We start from the raw sequence: 22,331 nt of genomic DNA, 5'->3' as shown, positions 1-22,331 counted from the left end.
TATTGAGCATGTCTTCATGATGAGATACAAAGACAGGAGTCCTGTCCTTGAAGATTTGCTGTCTTGCAGGTTGATGTGGGGAGAAGCTGCAGATGCTATGCTATGAAAGAAGATGCAGAGGGGATACAGAGGAGGAAGTGGTCACATTCATAATAATAACCGTCATGTTATTATTGAGGCTATGACATCAGATTTGAGAGTGATCAATACATACGGCATAGGACTTTGGGTGAAATGAGAATAGAGCCAATAATGTGTTCTGAGGACTGCTAAGTAGAACTTGTGGTATATTCATATAATAAAAATTACTCAGCAATAAAGACTTGTGTATATTAATATATATAACAATGTGCATGGATCTCATAAATGATTATGATGAGTTTAAGAAGCCTGACCAAAAAGGGGAACATATCATGTGATTGCAATAAAAGAAAATTTGAACTAATCCATCATCATAGAAACAGCTCAGTGATCGTCTGAATATGAAGAAGAGTGGAGAAAAGGGAGAAAGGGAAAGAAAAGGATTACCAGAGACAAACTTTGACAGTGAGGGACATGTTTATTATTTTGGTCATGGCTAAGATTCCCCAGGGGTACATGTATGTTAAAACTTATCAAATTATACACTTTACACAAGTGCAGTTTATGTCAATACATCAATAATCCCTTTTTTTCCTAAAAGATCCAGAATATAGAAGAAAAAGAAAGATGGAGCCAAAAAGGTTATATATAGCTATATAGCTAATATTTTGTATAGAAACAGAGAAGGTAAAACAGAAGGTATATTCAAATACATTATAGGAAAAAAACATTTTTGAAATACAGAACATGCAAAACTTTTAATCAAAAAGTCTCTTAACTGCAAAATTTATAAAAATCAAGTGATATTAAAGGAAATGTTAATTATAATACACAAAAAGGATGACTAATAGGATATATATATAATTAATTTTGCAGAATCTGGGTAACATGGATTTTCCTTCTAATTATATATATATATAATTAACAATGACTTATACAATTATATTTTATATCTATTTTTAGACCCATATTTTGTACTTATTTACATAAGCAGGAAATAATAAACGAAAAAACTGTGAAGTCAAGCATTTGAGAAAATGCATGCAAACAAACAAAAACTACACATCCAGTAGGTAGCAGAACTGGCATTGAAAATTTATTCTCCTCATTCTCCTTTGTCTCCCATAGAATGGACCAAAGGTCAGTTGTTTATAACACAAAGTCTTCTGGAAAGAATGATTATTAATCAGTATTAGTATCCATCGCTTTAATTGGAGTAGAACTATTTTTACTGGAGTAAGGAAAGCTTACTGATAATTGGGAATGGAAAGGTAGTAATGGTCGAACAGGAGAACATTCCATAACCAGAAGCAATGTGAATACATATAGGTCAATAGAAAGACAAAAGAAATTTTTAAAAAATTAAAAAAGGTTAGTGGTCAGACAACAAAAGTGGATGTTGCATACTTGGCTGTTTTTCTAGAACTTGTGAAAATCAACTTCCCAATTGATGATATTCATCCTGAGGATATCAGGACAGTTTGGAAGATGGAAACCTGCACTTTCTCCAAATCAACTTAGTCCTTCAGTTTGGTCAAATTTCTTTAGTCCAACAGAATCTTGTCCCCTTAAGTTCTGCCCCATCTTTGAGGAAGAAGCCATGAAGAAGAAATTTAGACAACGAGAAAAGCTGGATGTATCTTTATCCTACTTCATTCATCCTTCCTTTCTGATGTTAATGGTCACAATATTTACGCCCTATTTGAAAGTTGATGTTTTGCTGTACTAAGCAAGAACTTATTTTATGGCTTATTATGATATTAATATATGTTATATCTAATTATGTAATTATTATTATAAACACATAATTATTGGGCTGAGTATCATGGGAAATTTAAAGGCTTTACCCTTGAAACAATTACAAACAATGCTGAGGATGTGTGCATGAAACATTCAGGGAAAAATTCATAGACAAATAAAGCAATACATAGCCTAGCCACTGCAATACCCTGACCAACTTTTCCAATTATAAAATCTATTTCCTTATACTGAATAGCACTTTTTGTGAATCCATTTCTTTTAGGATACAAGAAAATCTAATCTTTCAAAATCTCAAACTAAGCTTACAATTTTTGCACTTAAATAGTAATCTCATATTGCAGCTACACCGACAATGATGCTTTCCAACATTTCAAAATAAATTATCTCTTTCTGGTTCCAATCTGTCTTCTCATTCTGGCCTTCATTCTTCTGCAGAAACCAAACCTGGTATACTTTTTGCAACTGAAATTTCCAACCTTTGAGAACATATCTCAAAATACCCTCTAGCCTCATCTCTATCAAAATTCTACCCTTTATTACCCAAATGCCAAACTCTCCATTAACTCTTCTCATATGGAAATGATCACTTCTCTAAACATCAGTCATTTATTTGTTCAAACAATATTTACTAAATATGTCACTCACATATGAGAGATAAGCACAAATTTCTAAGGGGACTCAGAATGATTATCCTTAGGGTTTGATACAGGATAAGGCACAAAGTAGATGCTGATATGGCCAGGAATGTAGGAATATACAATATCATAAAGGATCTTGTATTCTTTGCTAAGGAATTTATATTTTTATCCTGTATGATAAAGATATAAAATTTTATGTTTTCCAGGAGACTAGACCGTTTCATACTGAAATCATTGGGGTAGATATCCTATTTTCCTTCTTAAATATGCAGGCCCAAAGAGCAGAGACTGTGTCTTATTCATCATCAGATTCTCTACATTACTTTCAAAGAAGACCTAGGTCATGTATTTTGTCAAATGGCACACTATATCATGTATTGAAATCCATAGAGACAGCAAAGCTCTCCCTTAATAATCTCACTGAAGTTTAAGAGGGCTAAAAGGTTCAACTGGGGAAGTAAACAATTTACACTAATATATCCAAATGAATTCATATGACTCTTTGTGAATTTTGTTCAGTGTCAAACAAGCAGGTCCAGAAAAATGTGATTGTTTAAGTTCCCTTAGCAATGTGATCTCACCCACATTGCACCTATATAGGGTTTTCAACAATAATTAGCATGCTAAAAAGAGCCTTTAATATGATAGTGTGTATTCACTCTAATGTCGCTACAAGAAATGTTGCCCTTTTTATTTTCATAAATGTGACTTTTTCACTGAAACATTTACAGAAGTTTCAAGTATTATTTTTCACAATACCCCTTGCCTATGGGGAAGGTATTTCTGAATTGTCATGAAAGATAGAATGTCAGTTTCATAGCTACAGTATCTACAAGAGGAATGACAGGATTGATATTTCCTTTATGTTTGGAAAGTAAGAGGTTAAGGAGATGTTAATATAAGAAAGGGAAAAATTACTTTCCCCATTTGTGCCTGAGACACATGTTCTAAGCCTAAAAGAGTGAACGTGAGTATGGATGATCTCTAGTTCTTTTTTTTTTTTCTTTTTTCTTTTTTTGTATATTTTTTTATTGGAGTTAGACTTACCAACATATAGTATAACACCCAGTGCTCATCCCATCAAGTGCCCCCCTCATTGCCCGTCACCCAGTCACCTCATCCTCCCACCCACATCCCCTTCCACTACCCCTTGTTCGTTTCCCAGAGTTGGGAGTCTCTCATGTTCTGTCACCCTCTCTGATCTCTAGTTCTGACAGCAAGAACAATGAAGAGAATAGCAACTACCCTGTGGTTCTGTTTGCACAGAGAAAGGTGCTTAGGTTGAGTCAACCATTCCCCAAGCACTTTGAATATCAGTCTATTTAACTGGCTCATAATTATAGAGGAGTCTTTTAACTAAACACTTTTGTTTGGGATGGGATGAAAGATAAATTCTGACGGTGACCTGAGGATCTAGTCCTGCGATTAAATGTGTGCTAGTCTGTGATTTCCTTGAGATACAGAAATTTGGCTTTAGAACTACCTCCGCTGGGTGTATCTGCATTATTCAAGATGAACTATTCTTTAAAAGGATGTAAAAATAAAAGATGCCACCAGGATAATCATTCCACACTTTTAATAACCGATTGCTCTGTTCAGTACAAGGAAGTTCAAGTTTAAAATAAATGCTGCACCTGAAGCCAATTAGAAAAGAGACATTATTATTTTCTTGCTGTTTGAATCCAATTTTTAAAGACCACAAAGGGGTTATTTAGATGGCAATAAATGCATTGTAAAGTCTTTTTTCCCTGACTACAAAGCAATCTGTTGTGCTGGAAGTTAGACTAGCAAAACAACTCATATGCTGACAAAGTAGAAGGGAAAATAAGGTTTGTTAGCAACAAAATATCTAAATCAATATTTTGCTTTAGTTTAATTAATATGTACTTTGCTATTGCCAGGTAGGATTTATTACTACAAAAGCATAATAATTCTATCACTCAAGCTTGTTAATAAATTAAGGGCAGATGAGCCTTGATAGTTATACATATTTCTTCTTTGTACATTTTCCAAGTTCTTGAAAAGTCAAGAGTACGATCACATTAAATATTTTAATAATGCAAGTGTGATGAGATACTAAAACAATGTGGACCTTGAAAGCAGGTTGGCGAGAGTGGAATTTATTTTATAGTATGAATGCGAATCAGGATGAGGTCATTCCTAGTACTGAATCGGGAATCACCTGGCCAAAACTTGGAAATGGCCTGCCATGAGACTATGAGAAGACCCAAAGCTGGCCAGTGAGTGTGGAGAGGACCAGGCTCAGATCTTGGTGAGCCGTAACTAAACAGGAGCCGTGTGAGAGTCTCAGGGAAAGGAAGAAAATCCTTGGAAAGCCAGGAGGAATTCACGAGATGCCCACCCGGTAAGCTTGGGCTGGTATAGGTCTAGAGATTAGATCTTTTTGGAGGGCCAGTGGATCCCATCCAATAGTAACTTTGACCCACTTGTTTAAAATGTAGTTGTAAATTTGGACATTATCACTCCCATTAGTTTTTCTTATTGTTGTCTTTATAACACACGTCAAATTGTACTGTGTCACTTAAGGTGGGAGGTGTCCTAGTTTGGATGCTATTTTTAAAAACTTTGCTTACTTAGTTAGGGCACCAAGATAATGACTTCATGTCCAGGTCAGGCTCACCCAGTTAATATGACTGTCTTTAACTGAACCTATAAAAAGTTCTTTTCAGCTGAGATTTCATAAACACATATATTAAAATAATTTATAAAGGAACACAATCCATATTATGCAACATTTATTTATTGTATATATACAATAAAAAAATGTTGTTACATACCCTAACCCCTAAGAACTTTGAGCTTCTTCCAGTTAATTTAAAATAATATCCTAAGGTAACTATAATGTAATTAGGTGCCACTGATTGGGAAGCTAGACCCTTGGAGGTCAGTGACAGCCTAGGACCTTTCATATTTCTGATTTTCAGTTCTCCCCTCCAGGAGATCTGTGCTGATGAAATAGAGATGAGTGATTCCATTTCCAAGACCAATGCTCTCTCTATTTCTAATGATACTTAAAAAATTCATCACAATACTGAAAACAGGTGAGTCCCTCTTGCATGACTCCTCAGAGAATAGGTTCTCCTTTGGAAGTAGTGATATTTATTTTTAAAGTCTGATGTTTGTAAATTTGGGCTCATCAACAAGAGTATTCATTAAGAAGAATAAAAACTTACTCTGTGTTCCAGTCAAACCCAGATGTGGCTGACTCTTCCTACTGCAAAAGCCCTTATTTCTAATGTCATAATAGCTCCTTTATTGGAGATGCTGATTGTCTTTTCTATCTAGGCAAGGTTTTGATGTTTAGTCATTTAATGACCACTGTATGCCCTTCCCCTACTCTGTTCTCTAAAAGAGTACCTGTTTGCTGTGCTTGGAACTGCTAATGAGATATTGATCAATAAAATTAATTAGCAAACACAGAAACTTAATTGCATTTTAACTAGTTAATCAATGACAGTGCTCACTTTTACTCTGGATGTGAATATGTATGTATATGGCATAGCTATATGCTCTTAATTAAATATTTTGTGTCCCTAAAAATGCATCATAGTTTACTCAAGATATAAATAATGATATTTACTTTATTAAAATTACTGTTAAATAATAGTACCTGATGGGTAATAAGATTCTTATTAAGCATTCTATTGTGAAATCTTCTAGAGGCACAAGCATTGAGTTATAAATTGAAGTCTGTAAATAATATGGATTAAGTCAGACGTTCTAGAAAATGGGGCACAGTATTTTCATGAAAGTCTTCTTCTTATATCTTCTTCTTTGTCGTATTCAATGTTTCCTTTCCATTTTTTTTTTGTGCAACTTGTCTTATTTTTCAATATTTTCTTTGCTCCCTGTTGGCCCTAGGCAGAAATGTAAATTAAACTCGTTTCTTTAGCCTCCTTTCCCCTCCATTATTACCTCAAATGAGCTCTTCTAGATGACTGTAGTTTTCAGGCTGCCTCCAATCTGGGGGTCCACCTGAGCTTTGTATCCTTGAGAACAGGCCAATGTCCTAGTCACTCATGCTCAACCTCATTCCCTCAGGGATTCCAATTCCAAGAAATCTGCTTCTGTGGTCTTGGGAATCTCTTTAACAGAAGCCTAAAGAGCATGCTCTTAATAAAAGAAATGAACCAAGTGATGAGAGGTATAAATGTGGGCAGAAATTTATGTATCTCATAAATGCACATAACTGTTCACATTTTCCAAATGAGTACCTCAGATGCCCTTTCTTCTCATCCTTACAAAAATTGCTATTCCTGTTTTTTAAAAATTCATTAAAGTAAATATGAGGTCTTTAAATAAATAATAAACCCAAAATTTTCATTACTGGCTATCAAGTCCATGTCTAATTCTGTATTTTACAACCCCTGTTGGATCCCATGTGCTAAATGAAAGAGAAATGAAGGAGCTAGTTACCAGTACTAGCTACAGCTAGTTACCAGGTAGTTATAGCTATTTATGTTGTTGACGGGAAACAATTCCACATAACTTTGTACCTTCTGAATTTCTAGGCTATTGTGCAGAGCACATCAGCACAATTCCTGGTGAGGCTTCATATGTTCATGAGTTTTGATGTGATTTTTAGCCAGGCAAGGAAAACCAGTGATGTCGCATGACATCATGATCTCTGTGAGCCTCAAACCAAGTAATATCAGAAAGCACCTGGCCAACAGTATTGTTGTTGGAGTCTGTAATTAGCACTTATAGTTTTAACAGAAACTTCCAGTATCTATCAGAGGTTCTTGAAATTAATTATTATGGTACATTCATATTTTATCCTAAGCATTACATTAGCTGAAATTTATATACCAATAAAATATACAGTGGAGTTTTCATGGAAAATTATTATAGTATTAAAACAACGATATTTCCTTACACTAAAAAATTAATCAGCTACTTATATTTTAGAACGGTCACTGTTTTTTGGTGGCAAGGTATTTTAATCACAGTTCTAGAAATTTTATTACCTTTTATTTAGAAACTAGAATATACCTTTTTTTTTGTTTAAGTCTACGGACTATATCAGTTGCTTATATCTTAAGAGCACAATTGCTGACTTAAGAAAACCAATTAAAATACGAATGCATTAGGAATATTACAGAACCAATCAACAGAATTCTTCAAGGTACTGATGCACATGAAGAAATGATCTAAGAAGTAAGGAGAATCAGGCTGTTCTTAGAGAGTTAAATTGCTAAGATCCATTCTTAGGAATGTGATTAGCTATCTTTAGAATAGAACAAGGCTCTGTATAACACATGATTGAAAAGATTGGGAACCCAAAATCAAGATGACAAGGGGGAACAATCTTAGAGAAGCAAAACTGGATTGTGACTTCAGTATGTTAAGTGGAAAACAAGTCAATATCACTACAGAATTCAGAGAATGACTACAATCAATATAGATGGTAAAATTGGAACCTAGCTAAAGATGCAGCCAGTCCCAGCTCATACTGGTTGGAATTCTTTCCTGAAGTCAGTCATTGGGGATGCATTAGCTTATAGCTACTAAGCATTCAAATCACACAATGAAGTCCACTTCTTGTTCTACTTACACTTTTATTTTCCACATACTTGGGAATGCTCTGTACTGCCAGAACAAGAATTCTTTTTTTTTTTTAATTTTTTATTTATTTATAATAGTCACACAGAGAGAGAGAGAGAGGGGCAGAGACACAGGCAGAGGGAGAAGCAGGCTCCATGCACCGGGAGCCCGACGTGGGATTCGATCCTCTTCAGGATCGCGCCCTGGGCCAAAGGCAGGCGCCAAACCGCTGTGCCACCCAGGGATCCCCAGAACAAGAATTCTTTTATTCATTTACTCAGCCACTTACACATTCACACAACAAATACTTATTTCCAAATCTTCCTGTATCCTTTTCTGAATTGCAGGGAAAGAAGTTATACCTCCATTTGCCAGAATCTCTTCCCTAATTCTTGGTTTAGAGTCTGCCAATGAGACAGATTCTCAAGAGATTTGGAAGGTGGTAGAGGAGAAGTCATTATTTTCCAGCAACAGTTCCTAAGGCCCTCAGAGATGCAAAGCAGAAGTCAAGTTCACAAAAATTCCAGGTCAATAGGTAAGGGCCATCCACTTTGGTGTTGCAGGCATCTGGCATTGGTGGAAGTAGCTCATTGATGTTTGTTTGTTCCCTTAGTTCTTCAAGCAGTATGTAAGCTTCAAAGTTTTACATTAATATACTTCCTTATTAGAATCCTGATATAAGTGTCCAAATTTCCTTTTTGCCATGTAAATGTATTATTTTCATTATCATTACAGAAAAATAATGTAGATGTAGGTGAAAACTGCACATGAACAGGGTGATCTTTTTCCCTGAAATACTCTTACTTTAGCAATTATCAGAAAAACTAAACTGTATGTCCAAGAAAAGCTAATAAAAGTTTTTTTCTTTCTTTCCTTTCCTTTTATTTCTTCTATCTTTTAAAAAATCTCTTCTGTTTGTGACATTTACAAAACTCTAGTTGATTCAAAATTTGTCTATGATACTTAAGGGTTAGGGCATGTAAGGATATAATGAATTTAGAAGTGTTTATTTTACCTTAACCTGTGCACTTTCTTTTCCAGAAGAAGTGAGAGGATTCCCTTGAGTATGTTATTTGTGTAATTCTCTGCCACAAGTTGCAGAGAAGTTCCTAGTACTCCAGTAAATAGTTTCATATTCTCTCATAAGAGTCCAGAATTCACTACCAACTATAAACTTACCTTTAGAATTTCAAGCTACCAGTAGACTTTTCCCCCCACCAGGTTCCAGTGTTTGTCTACCCCAAAGAAGTTTGAAACTCCAATCTTTTCTCCCCCCAGGGGACGATGGCAGCATAATTAGGCATGCTATTACTCCAGACTCATTTCCCATATTTAGAGAGACCATGGATAGGATTAATGATGGTCATTTAGGAAAAGAGGTTGAAATAGACAAGATCTGAAGAGGATGTAATAATCAGAGTGTGCAGATGGATGAAAATTCAACAGGAGAAAACGCCCCATTAGCAGCTCAGCAATTAAAGTCATTTCTTTTAAGAGCAGATGTGCAGTGTTCTTTATGGAATATGCTACATGTTTGAAAGGACATGTAGAGAAGAGCAGTTGAGGATAGCTATCATTTTGTAAGTCTATGGGGCACTGAAATGATTAATTGTGAAAATAGATTTTGGAGTTTCATTTTGTTCAAAGACAGACTTAACCTCTAGTCTCCTCCTGCAGCGAGTATTTCTTGGCTCTCTCACTAAGATTAAAATAAGCTCTGCCATCAAAGCCCTTTTCTCACCTGAGCATAAAAAGAACGTTAGGAGCATGACCTTGCTGAAGTGGTTGACCAAATTATAATGAAGGGGCTCACAGGTCAGGAAAGGTCTTGCTCATAATCAAAAACTCTCTTCAAATTTTTAGTTCCAACTCTTTGAAAATACTTGCTCAAATATTAGATTCACAGCCCCTCTAAATGTGTTGTCGTGGGGTGAACCAAGAAACTTCCCTGCTGTCTGTCATGGTACCTTTCAAACTAGTCACTTGTCATGTAAGTTACTGCCATTCCTTATGAATCTTCGTTATTGTTTCTTTTCTGATGATTCAACATAGCTCCATTACTCATGGGCTCCATATCCAGTTGGCCTCTATTCCAATATAATGCTACTCTTGGTCTGGATTTTAAACAGCCTTATATGTAATTTCCAAACTCAAGCAATCTGAGGAGGAAAACTGTTACTGATGTGCAAATGGTGTATTGCATTTCACTTTGCATTGTTCATTTTCATTATTCACATCATGGTGCATTCTTGGCAGAGAGCAGATTTTGAAAAAGTACATTCCCAGTGCCATGGGTATTATTTAAAACACAAAGTGATTTTTTTTTTTTTTTACTGTAATTTGAGTTCATTAGAGCTCATCTAGTTTCTATCAGGTTTGGGGTCTGTTGACCTGTGTGGATTTGCATAGCTAATAGTAAATCTAAAGTAAAGAAAGCTCTTTCAAGCAAATCTCAAAAGATAAGGAACTAACCCAGAGACCAGGGTGTGTTGAGGGCAACATCACAAGGGTGGTATCAGTTCTTTTCATTGAAGAAAAATGATTAGTATCTGGAACCCTCAATTGCTTTATCTCAGTTTGAGACTCATTAGGTGAAGGTCTGAGGTATGAGAATGATCCATTGGGAGTAACTTTCCAGGGGGCATGGGCCAATTCTTTACTCAACAAATTTCCAAACCTCAAATTGCATGTTTGCAGTTGTTTTGCATTTCTTAGAACTGATCTTCAGCTTTTCTTTTTCATGAAAATGTCTTAGTTATAGACATACTTCTGATACAGATATCTTTCTTGAATCAGACCCACTGGCTCTAATTAAGGTTCGAAAGAATCAATACTTCACCTTTTTTTTTCTGTGGCAGAGTTTCTATCTTGATTATTTCAGGATTGCTGTGGTTTTGAATCATCTAACTTTCGGTAGTTTCTTTTGATTTTTCAGCTTCAGTGCAGAAAAGATCAATTTTCCCTCTTTGAGAGGTCACGTTTCCCTTGAGGTCACCTTAAAACACCTTTGGTTTTCACTTTAATTGTGGCATATTTGCCTCTGTTACTGCATTGCTTTTTTTCTCTTTCTGTGAATATTTATCATCTCTCAAAATATTGCAGGAATTTGCCTAGTATGTCATTATACCTATTTGCCAGAAGGAATGCATCCATATTCTCAATGGAAGGTACTATATAGTAGCAACTCAAGCTTAAGATAATAAGAAAATATAAGCATTTCACTGAAAGCAATCAGCTTATGCATGAAATGTATACACCTATGGGAGGTGATTTCATTCACTTAGCAAAAACATTTTTTATATGCATTTTGACCCTGGTATTGTGTTAGATGCTGAGAAGCAAAGATGAATAAGGCCCTAGTTCTGTCAAGAGCTATAATGAAGGGAGAAAGGTACTGGAATGGAATACCACACAGCATAGCAGTTCTGCAGTAATAGTGTGTATTGAATACCCTAAGAATATAGAGGAGGGTGCTCTTTCCTCACATTGCTTTAATGTGATGGATGGTGATGGTTAGAGACTTTAACACTATAATTAAATAAGACTGAAAATATGAATGTCCAAAAATCACATGCACGCGCCTTTACTTGATCTAAGGGATAAATGACCTATCTGTAAAATACTTATTTGACCCACATACTATGTACCTATATTCGTTTAAGGACTATGGGACATGTGGACAACTGGTTTTAAAATGACATTCTATTTATAAAGTTCATTTGCTTAAACAAATTGTTATTCGCATAACATGAGAAGGAACATTGATTGCATGTCCCATTGAAGACAAATAATAGTGGGCTATGATAAGTATGGAATGCCCGAGAAAATGAAAGAGTAGAAGAGGCACTTTATTATTCATCATATAAGGGTATGGCATAACTTCATTTTTTTAAACAACAGCAACAACAAAACTATCTATATTCGATCCCTTTTGACAGTAGGTTTAGATGGAGGGGTTAAGAAAGAAGGAGAGAAGCTGAAAAATCTAAATAGAACTTTATCTACTTTACAATTTTGCCTAGGTCCAACCCTGCTTTAGAAATATAAAAGATTTGGACATCATCCATTGTTGAGTGAAAAATGGCTCGTATGTGTAATGTGATCTCACTTAAATGAAACTAGGAATAGTATAAATGTGTATACACTCTACATAATTTCATTCTTAAATGTGATATAAAATGTACGTATCATAAAAATACATGAAGAGATGCCTAGAGAGTAATTCTCCAAAATATAACAGTGATTATTTTGTATGTTGTGATATGAAAGCTTATATTACACTGTTTTTTAATACTGTTTTGTTTTCCTTTAATTAAAAAAAAACTCATTGAAAACATACAGCACTCTATACCAGACAATGTGTTATGTCCTAAATATATAAAATAAAGCAAGAGCAGATTTAATTTTTCCATTAACATGTATCATTTTTAATAATTGAATAAAAATGTAAAAATATGTATATATTGTATATATGTATATAAATTATATATATATAATTTTTTCTTGTGATTTTTATTTAGATTTTGTTAGTTAACAGTGTAATATTGGTTTCAGGAGTAGAATTCAGTGATTCATCACTTACATACAGCACCCAGTGCTCATTAGAACAAGTGCCCTCCTGGGGTGCCCGGATGGTTCAGTTGGTTAAGTGTCTGACTTTTGGTTTTCAGCTGAGCTCATGATCTCATGGGTCATGAGATTGAGCTCTGCTTCAGGCTCTATGCTCAGGGTGGACTCTGCTTGAAGATTTTTATCCCTCTGCCCCTCCCTCCACTCTCTCAAATAAATAAATAAATCTTTTTTTAAAAGAAAGAAAGAACAAGTGCCCTCTTTAATACCCATAACCCATCTAGCCCATCCCCCACCCACCTCCCTCCATCAACCTTCAGTTTGTTCTCTATCATTAAGTGTCTCTAATGGTTTATTTGTTTCTCTCCTTTTTCCCTCCTTCCCGTTTATTCATCTGTTTTGTTTCTTAAATTCCATGTAAGTAAAATTATGTGGTATTTGTCTTTCTCTGAATGGCTTATTTTACTTAGCATAATACACTTAGCTCCATCCATGCCATTGCAACTGGCAATATTTCACTCCTTTTGATGGCTATTATTCTACCCTTCCCTTCTTTATCCATTCATCAGTCAGTGAACACTTGGGCTCTCTCCATAGTTTGGCCATTGTTGATAATGCTATTATAAACTTTGGGGTGCATGTACCTTTTGAATCAGTATTTTTGCATCCCTTGGGTAATACCTACTAGTGTAATTGCAACTACTAGGGTAGTTCTATTTTTAACTTTCTGAGGAACCTCCATACTGTTCTCCTAGTTTGTATTCTACCAACAGTGCAAGAAGGTTCCCTTTCCCCACATCCTCACCAATACCTGTTGTTTCTTGTGTTGTTAATTTTAGCCATTTTGACAAGTGTGAAGTGGTATCTCATCGTGGTTTTGATTTATATTTCCCTGATGATGAATGATGTTGAGCATATTTTCATATGTTTGTTATCCATCTAGATGTCTTCTTTGGAAAAGTGTCTATGTCTTCTGTCCATTTCTTAACTGGATTACTGTTTTTTTGGGTGTTGAGTTTGAGAAATTATTTATGGATTTTTTATACTAACTATTTATCAGATACATCATTTTTAAATGTCTTCTCCCATTCTGAGGTTGCCTTTTAGTTTTGTTGATTGTGTCCTTTACTGTGCAGAAACTTTTTATCTTGATGACATCCCAAGAGTTCATTTTCGCTCTTGTTTCCCTTGCCTTTGGAATCATGTCTAGTAAGAAGCTACTGTGGCTGAGATCCAAGAGATTGCTACCTGTGTTCTCTTCTAGAATTTTGATGGTTTCTTGTTTCACATTTAGGTCTTTGATCCATTTTGAATTTCTTTTTTTGTATGGTATTAGAAAGTGGCCCAGTTTCATTCTTCTGCATGTTGCTGTCCAGTTTTCCCAAATCATTTTTTTGAAAAGACTATCTTTTCTCTATTGGATATTCTTTCCTGCTTTGTCAAAGATTAATTAAACATATAGTTGTGGGTCCATTGTTGGATTTTTATTCTATTCCATTGATCTGTATATCTGTTTTTGTGCCAGTACCATACTGTCTTGGTGAGCTTTGCAATATAGCTTCAAATCCAGAATCGTGATGCCCCCAGTTTTGTTTTTCTTTTTAGGATTGCTTTGGCTATTCAGGGTTTTTTTTTTAGCTCCATACAACTTTTAGGATTGTTTGTTCTAGCTCTGTGAGAAATACTGGTGATATTTTGAAAGGGATTGCATTAAATGTGTAATTACATTGGGTAGTATAGACATTTTAGCAATGTTTATTTTTCCAATGCATGAGCATGAAATGCTTTTCCATTTCTTTGCGTCCTCTTCAATTTCTTTCATAAGTGTTCTATAGTTTTCAGGGTATAGATCTTTTACATCTTCCAGTTAGGTTTATTCCTAGGTATCTGATGGTTTTAGGTGCAATTATGAATAAGATTGATTCCTTGATTTCTTTTTCTGCTGCTTCATTAATTGTGTATAGAAATGCAATGGATTTCTGCATGTTAATTTTATATCCTACAACTTTATTTTTTTTAATTTTTATTTATTTATGATAGTCACAGAGAGAGAGAGAGAGAGAGAGAGAGAGAGGCAGAGACATAGGCAGAGGGAGAAGCAGGCTCCATGCCGGGAGCCTGACGTGGGATTCGATCCCAGGTCTCCAGGATCGCGCCCTGGTCCAAAGGCAGGCGCTAAACCGCTGCGCCACCCAGGGATCCCTATCCTACAACTTTATAAACTTCATGTATCAATTCTAGCAATTTTTTGGTGGGATCATTCAGGTTTTCTACATATCATGTCATCTTCAAATAGTGAAAGTTTGATTTCTTCATTGCCAATTTGGATGCCTTTTATTTCATTTTGTTTTCTGATTGCGGAAGCTAAGACTTCTAGTACTATGTTAAATAGTAATGGTCAGAGTGAACATTCCTGTCTTGTTCTTCTCTCCTGACTGTAGAGGAAAAGGTCTCAGTTTTTCCCCATTAAGGATGATGGGTCTTTCTTGTATATGGATCTTTCATATATAGACTTCATGATGTTGAGGTATGTTTCATCTATCCCTACCTTGTTGGTTTTGTTTTGTTTTGTTTTGTTTTGTTTTTTATCAAGGGATGCTGTATTTTGTCAAATATTTTTTTTCTGCATCTATTGAGAGGATCATATGGTTCTTATCCTTTCTTTTATTAATGTGGTATATTACACTGATTGATTTGTGAGTACTGAGCCACCCCTGCAGTCCAGGAATAAGTCCCACTTGATTGTGGGGAGTAATTCTTTTAATGTACTGTTGACTTTGATTTGCTAGTATTTTATTGAGAACTTTTGCATTTATGTTAACCAGGGATACTGGCCTGTAATTCTCCTTTTTAGTAGGCTCTTTGTCTGGTTTTGGAACCAGGGTAATGCTGGCTTTATAGAATGAGTTTGGAAATTTTCCTTCCATTTCTATTTTTTGGAAGAGTTTGAGAAGAGTAACTAAGTCTTCTTTAAGTTCTGGCAGAACTCCCTTGGGAAGCCATCCAGACCAGGTCCTTGGTTTGTTGAGATAGTTTTGATTACTGATTTAATCTCTTTACTTATTATGAGTCTACTCAAGTCTTCTATTTCTTCTCGTTTCAGTTTTGGAAGTTTGGAAGTTTCTAGGAATTTGTCCATTTCTTCCAGATTGCCCAATTTGTTGGTATATAATTTTTCATAGTATTCTCTTATAATTGTTTATATTTATGTGGTATTGGTTGTGATCTCTCCTCTTTCATTCATGATTTTATCTTTTGGGTCCTTTCTCTTTTTGATAAGTCTGCCTAGGGATTTATCAATTTTATTAAATTTTTTTGAAGAAACAGCTTAGTTTTTTTGTCTATTCTACTGGGATTTTGTTGTTGTGTTTCTGTATTTTTTATTTCTTTTTTTTTTTTTTTTATTTATTTATGATAGTCACAGAGAGAGAGAGAGAGGCAGAGACACAGGCAGAGGGAGAAGCAGGCTCCATGCGCCGGGAGCCTGACGTGGGATTCGATCCCGGGTCTCCAGGATCGCGCCCTGGGCCGAAGGCAGGCGCCAAACCGCTGCGCCACCCAGGGATCCCTGTATTTTTTATTTCTGCTCTAATTTTATTTATTTCCCCCCTTCTGCTGGATTTAGGCTTTATTTGCTCTTCTTTTCCTAGATCCTTTAGGTGTAAGGTTAGGATGTATATTTAACACTTTCCTTACTACCTTCACATAGTCCTATATTGCAATATACTTCCCTCTTAGGACTGCCTTTGCTGCACACCTAAGGTTTTGGACTGTTGTGTTTTCAATTGCATTTGCCTCCATCTATTTTTAATTTCTTCTTTAATTTTCTGGGTCACCCATTCATTCTTTAGTAGCATGTTGTTTGACCTCCATGTATTTGTGGTCTTTCCAAAGTTTTTCTAGTGGTTGACTTCAAGTTTCATAGTGTTGTGGTGTCAAAATGTGCATGGTATGCTCTCTTTTTATGCTTTTTGGAGGCTGATTTGTGACTCAGTATGTGATCTATTCTGGAGAATGTTCCATGTGCACTGAAAAGGAATGTGTATTCTGCTGCATTAGGATGAAATGTCTTGAATATGTCTATCAAGTCCATCTGGTCCAGTGTGTTATTCAATGCCATTGTTTCCTTGTTGATTTTCTGCTTAGATGATCTGCCCATTGCTGTAAGTGGGGTTTTAAAGTCCCCTATTATCATTGTATTGTTATGAATGAGTTTCTTTATGTTTGTTATTAATCGATTTATATATTTGGGTACTCCCAAGTTAGGGGCATAAACCCTTTAATTATGATATAATCTCCTTCTTCATCTCTTGTTACGGTTTTTGTTTGATACAAGTATATCTACACTGACTTTCTTTTGGCATCCATTAACATGATCAATGGTTCTCCATCCCCTCACTTTCAGTCTGTTGGGGTCTTTGGGTCTAAAATGAGCCTCTGATAAGCATCATATAGATGGGTCTTGCTTTTTATTTTATTTTTTATTTTATTTTTATTTTTTTTTTAGAATGTCATTTGGTTCTTTTTTTTTAAAGAGATTTATTTATTTATTTATTCATTCATTCATTCATTCATTCATTCATTCATTCATTCATAGAGACAGAAAGAGAGAGGCGCAGAGACACAGGCAGAGGGAGAAGCAGGCTCCATGCACCGGGAGCCGGACGTGGGATTCGATCCAGGGTCTCCAGGATCACGCCCCGGGCTGCAGGCGGCACTAAACCGCTGCGCCACCAGGGCTGCCCAGGTCTTGCTTTTTAAAAAACATGTATTTATTTATTCATGAGAGACACGGGGGGGGGGGGGGGAGAGCGAGAGAGAGCGAGCGAGAGAGAGAGAGACAGAGAGACAGAGAGAGAGATACAGAGGGAGAAGCAGGCTCCATGCAGGGAGCCTGACGTGGGACTTGATCCCAGGTCTCCAGGATCATGCCCTGGGCTAAAGGCAGTGCTAAACCGCTGAGCCACCCAGGCTGCCCAAGGGTCTTGATTTTTATCCACTCTGTTACCCTGTGTCTTTGATTGGATCATTTAGTCCATTTACATGACTAATCATAATCAGAGTGATTATTGAAAGATACAAATTTAGTGTCATTGTGTTACCTGTAGAGTTTCTGGTGATGTTCTCTGGTCCTTTCTAGTCTTTATTGCTTTTGGTCTTTTTTCCCCACTCAAAGAGGAGCCCTCCCTTAATATTTCTTGTAAGGCTGGTTTAGTGGCCACAAAATGCTTTAGTTTTTGTCTGGGAAATTATCTCTACTATTCTGAATGACAGCTTTGCTGGGTAAAGTACCTTGGCTGTATTTTTCCCATTCAGAGCCTGCCACTTTTTTTCTGGCCTTCCAAATTTCTGTGGACAGATGTGCTGTGGACCTGATGTGTCTTCTCTTACAGGTAAAGGACATTTTTTCCCCCTTGCTGCTTTCAGGATTCTTTCTTTATATTTGTAAATTTGACTATGATATGCCTTGGTGATGGTCACCTTTGTTGAATTTAATGGGAATTCTCTGTGCTTCTTGGATTCTGATGTCTGTGTTCTTCCCCACATTAGGGAAGTTTTCAGCCATAATTTGTTTGAATAAACCTTCTGTCTCTTTTTCTCTCTCTTCATCTTCTGAGACTCCTATGATATGAATGTTATTATGTTTTAATAAGTTGCTGAGTTCCCTAATTCTACCTTCATGGTCCATTACCTTTCTCTCTTCTTTTCAACTTCATTATTTTCCATAATTTTATTCTCTACATCACTGATTCGTTTCTCTGCTTTGTCCTTTCTTGTTTTTCTGGCATCCATTCTGGTTTGCATCTCAGTTACAGCATTTTAAATTTCAGCTTGGTTAGATTTTGGTTCTCTTATCTCTGCACTAAGCAATTCTCTAGAGTCTACTATGTCTTTTTCAAGCCCTGCTAGTACCCTTATAATTATTGTTTTAAATTATAGTTCAGATGTCTTGTTTATATCTGTATTGATCAAATTCCTGGCTATGAGTTCTACTTCCTGTTCTTTCTTTTAGGGTTCTAGTCATTTTGTCCAGAAAAGAAAAGAAAGCAAAGGAAAGAAAAAAAGCCCCTAGATCCTGGATATGTTTTGGTCTGCTTGCTAAAGGAAGCTAGATCAAAAAGATAAAATATGATAAAAATGAAAAAATATATATTAAAATTTAAAATAATAAAAATTAAAAAGGAATTCAAAAAAATTAAGGAAAAAAATAATAATAAAAATAAAAGTAAAAAGGTAGTTAGATCCCATTTCCCCTAGAGCTGGAACTTTGCAGTACTCTATGGTCAGTAGACTTGGTGCTGGCTATGTGTTTTTGCCGGTCTTCTGGGTGAGGGGCCTGCTGGATTGATCCTCAGGCTGATTTGTTTTAGTGGAGATTAGTTTATAGGCCCCAGGGCGGTGCGGTTTGGTGTAAACTGCTCTGGACTCCACTAGGTGGTGCTGTTTTGCTCCCTGATGGGCAGGATGAAAATGGATGCACTCCCCTCTCTAGCAGGAGCTGAGAGTCCACAGTCCCCACTCTTCAGGAAACTGTCAAAGATTAGTCACTCCTCTTGTGTCCCTGGCTTCTGTCAGGTCCCTGCCTTCATCTTGCCTGTGTCCGAGCTGTTTTATCTCATGAGCACACCTGGGGTTCAAAACCAAATTTTAGAGACTCTTACAGCACATGCAGATTCTCTGGGGGAAGATCTCACCAGGCTTTTGCCTTTGCTGGGCAGTGACAAGAAAGGGGTTGCATGACCTATGCTGTGGTTCAGAGTTTATGGTAAGGTAGAGCAGAGAGTTGGCCCCCAGGCTTGCTGTAGGGTCCCTGTCCTCAATCTGAGTGCCTGTTCCTATGCTTGGGAACAATGTAGCGAGTTGGTGACACCCATTCTTCATGTGATCCAGGGGATCTTCAGACTACCCTGTCCACTCCTGGGTCCTTTCCACTTACTTGTATGAGTACCTTTTAGCCAGGCATGACCCCATAGTGGCAGACTTGTAAAATTTCAGATTTTGAACTCTGCTGTTTATAATATTTTGTGATAGTCTCTGTAAACGGGGCTCCTTCCCCACTGCTGTACCCACAGTTTTATCTCCTCCAAATCAACGCTCCACACCTCCTACCTTCCAGATGATGATTGCTTTTCTACCTGTAGACTTGAAGTTTTGTTCTCTCAGATCTCTGCCGATCTCTTGGACCTTTGCAGATTCTCTCAGATTGATTCTTGGGATGTTCAGAATGATAATTACCCAGCTATGTTCAAGGGAGGAGGCAGGCTTAGAGTCACCCTACTTCCCTGCCATCTTAACTCCCCTTCAGCAATAATAATTTTTTAAACTCAGAGAGATTCAATGTAATCTAGGGACATTTGACAGAGAAATATTTGAGAGGTATAAATCTGGCAGATATATTAGTACAGAAAAGCCTAAGAAATTAGAGTGGCTTTCAATTCAGCATCATGATAAGCTTCTTCCCCAACAATATTTAACCTATTTGCTTATGTTGGAGAGGTGTTCTGTGGCTAAAGTACATTTTTCATCTGCTTGCAGATAAATTTTTGTTTATTTTTAGTCTTGTACTTTAGAAAAAGTAGGTAGGCTGGAGAAAGTTTGTAGAGATGATAAATTTTGTGAAGCAATTGTAAGGTTAACTTAAGGGATATAAAAACCAGGAGAAGCTTGATTTGCATTGTTACAAGAGAGCAGAAAACAGAAAGATTGAATTAAAAGATGAAATACAAGAAACATGTCTAGAAGTGAATTGTATATTAGAGTTATTTCCCCAGGGAAGACATGTAGCCTCAGTGCTAAGACTATATGCAAAGTAGATGCTTTCTTTATGAAACAAATCCTTTGAGAAATACTTTAAAACAAAATATTTGTAGTTACATTCTCTGACAAAGTGTGTGTGTGTATGTGTGTGTGTGTGTGTTGTGTATGTAACATTTTGAAGAAATCAAAATTTATATCCAAAATCATCTTAAAAATCAAGGTTTTTTTTTTTTTTTAAAGTTCTGGAATTACCAGCTTAGTTTATTTCAAATGTTTTGGGGTTATAGGTTTGTTTCATTAAATGATAACAATGTGTGGGTGAGGAAGAAGAAGAAAAACACAGGATGATAAGTGATAAGCAGCAATAAGGAATTGGAACTCAGAGTCTAGGAAAGAAGCTCAGAGTCAATATAGGAAATGTTTTGCTATATTGAACACCTATAATTATCTGAAGCTACTTATTAAGGACCAAGAGGACCAAGATTTTGGTTACAGAATGTCCTAATCCTCTAAATTAATATTTAATTAAAATTTTATTTTATTTTATTTTATTTTTTATTTATTTTTTATTTTTTTTTAATTTTATTTTAAAATAAATGATATTATTTGATTTATGAATAAAATGAGCACATGTAAATTCTATAGATGATAGTAATGCTCTAAAAACTTATATACATTTACAAACTAAAAGTGGTTTGTCTGTAGAGGACTATTAGATAGGTTAAACATAATTAGTAATGGCTTCTTGGAGGAAAAATAATTTAAGTAAATTTCCAAGGTTCTAGTACTACACAGAGGTATATTCCCCCATAATGAGTGAGAATCACATTGTAGAGTTTACAATGAATAATCGGGACTCATAGAAGCAATCAGAATACAAATTTATTTTTCTCCTTTTGATGGTTAAAATATACTTGCAGACTGTTTTATTTATTCCTCTTATATAAAATTTTGGACTGGTTTTATGATTTTTAGGCTTCTTGGAAAAAATCGGAATCTTCTGGTCATACCAGTCGCCAACAAAAGGTCTCAATTTAGTAATTAAAATATACAGTTCAGAGTGATAATTGAATCAGCCTTATTGCAAGCCAAAGGTTCTCCCTGTCTTGAATTAGGTCTTGCTTCCAGTTGAAGTACTACACTGGAAAAAGAGGGCCTTGGTAAGCTTCACCTTTAACTTCTTGCATCCCTACCTGTTACTTCTGACTTTGCTAGTCCGCCCAGCTTTTGGCTGTCCTCAGCTCCGTCCTGGTTGAAGCCTGGCAAAACAGATTTCACCCACTGAAACTCATGTATCTTTGGCCATGGCTGATACTGTCCTTGTTGGTGAGTGCCCTCAGATTTCTGTCTTCATGTCTCTACCTACAGTACTCTTAATATCAGGGTGCTATGCCTTGGCTGGCTTCAGAAGCTACTCCCTCTTTATATTATGTTGCTTTGTTGAGGTCTCCTTTCTCTGTACAAGAAGCTCTCCTAGGGAGTACTAATTAAAACAACCTTGAGCTGATATCCTTTCTACAGTTTATACACCTGGTCAACACACACCTTAGACCTGCCTTTGTGCAGATGCACTTATTCCCCAAATGATGTCCTTTGCTCCAGTGCCGCATATGTCTTCAGTCAGTACCTCACCCATGAGTCAAACATCCCTCCACTGAATCTTCAAAATCCAGACACCATATATCCTCCTCTCCAAGGGATTTCTTTGAAGATCCCCTCATAATGTGTGAGATGAGATAAAAGTCCCTATCATCCTCCCTTTGGGCTGTGATGCAAACCCTTACAGCTCTCTCCAAAGCAAACCAGTCCTTAATTTCCAACTTCTTCTACTCTTCTGCTTTAGTGCTTAAATAGATTTAAGGTGATTATAAAGGGCCATGTCTCAGAAAATTAGACTTTTTGAATTTTTTAATGTCCAGTTGAGATGATTTAGCATAGGAGGTTGTTGCCACCTATTGT

This window comes from Canis lupus, chromosome 17, assembly GCF_048164855.1.
Source record: "Canis lupus baileyi chromosome 17, mCanLup2.hap1, whole genome shotgun sequence".
In the NCBI taxonomy this organism is placed as follows: Eukaryota; Metazoa; Chordata; class Mammalia; order Carnivora; family Canidae; genus Canis; species Canis lupus.
This window is presented reverse-complemented; position numbering follows the sequence as displayed.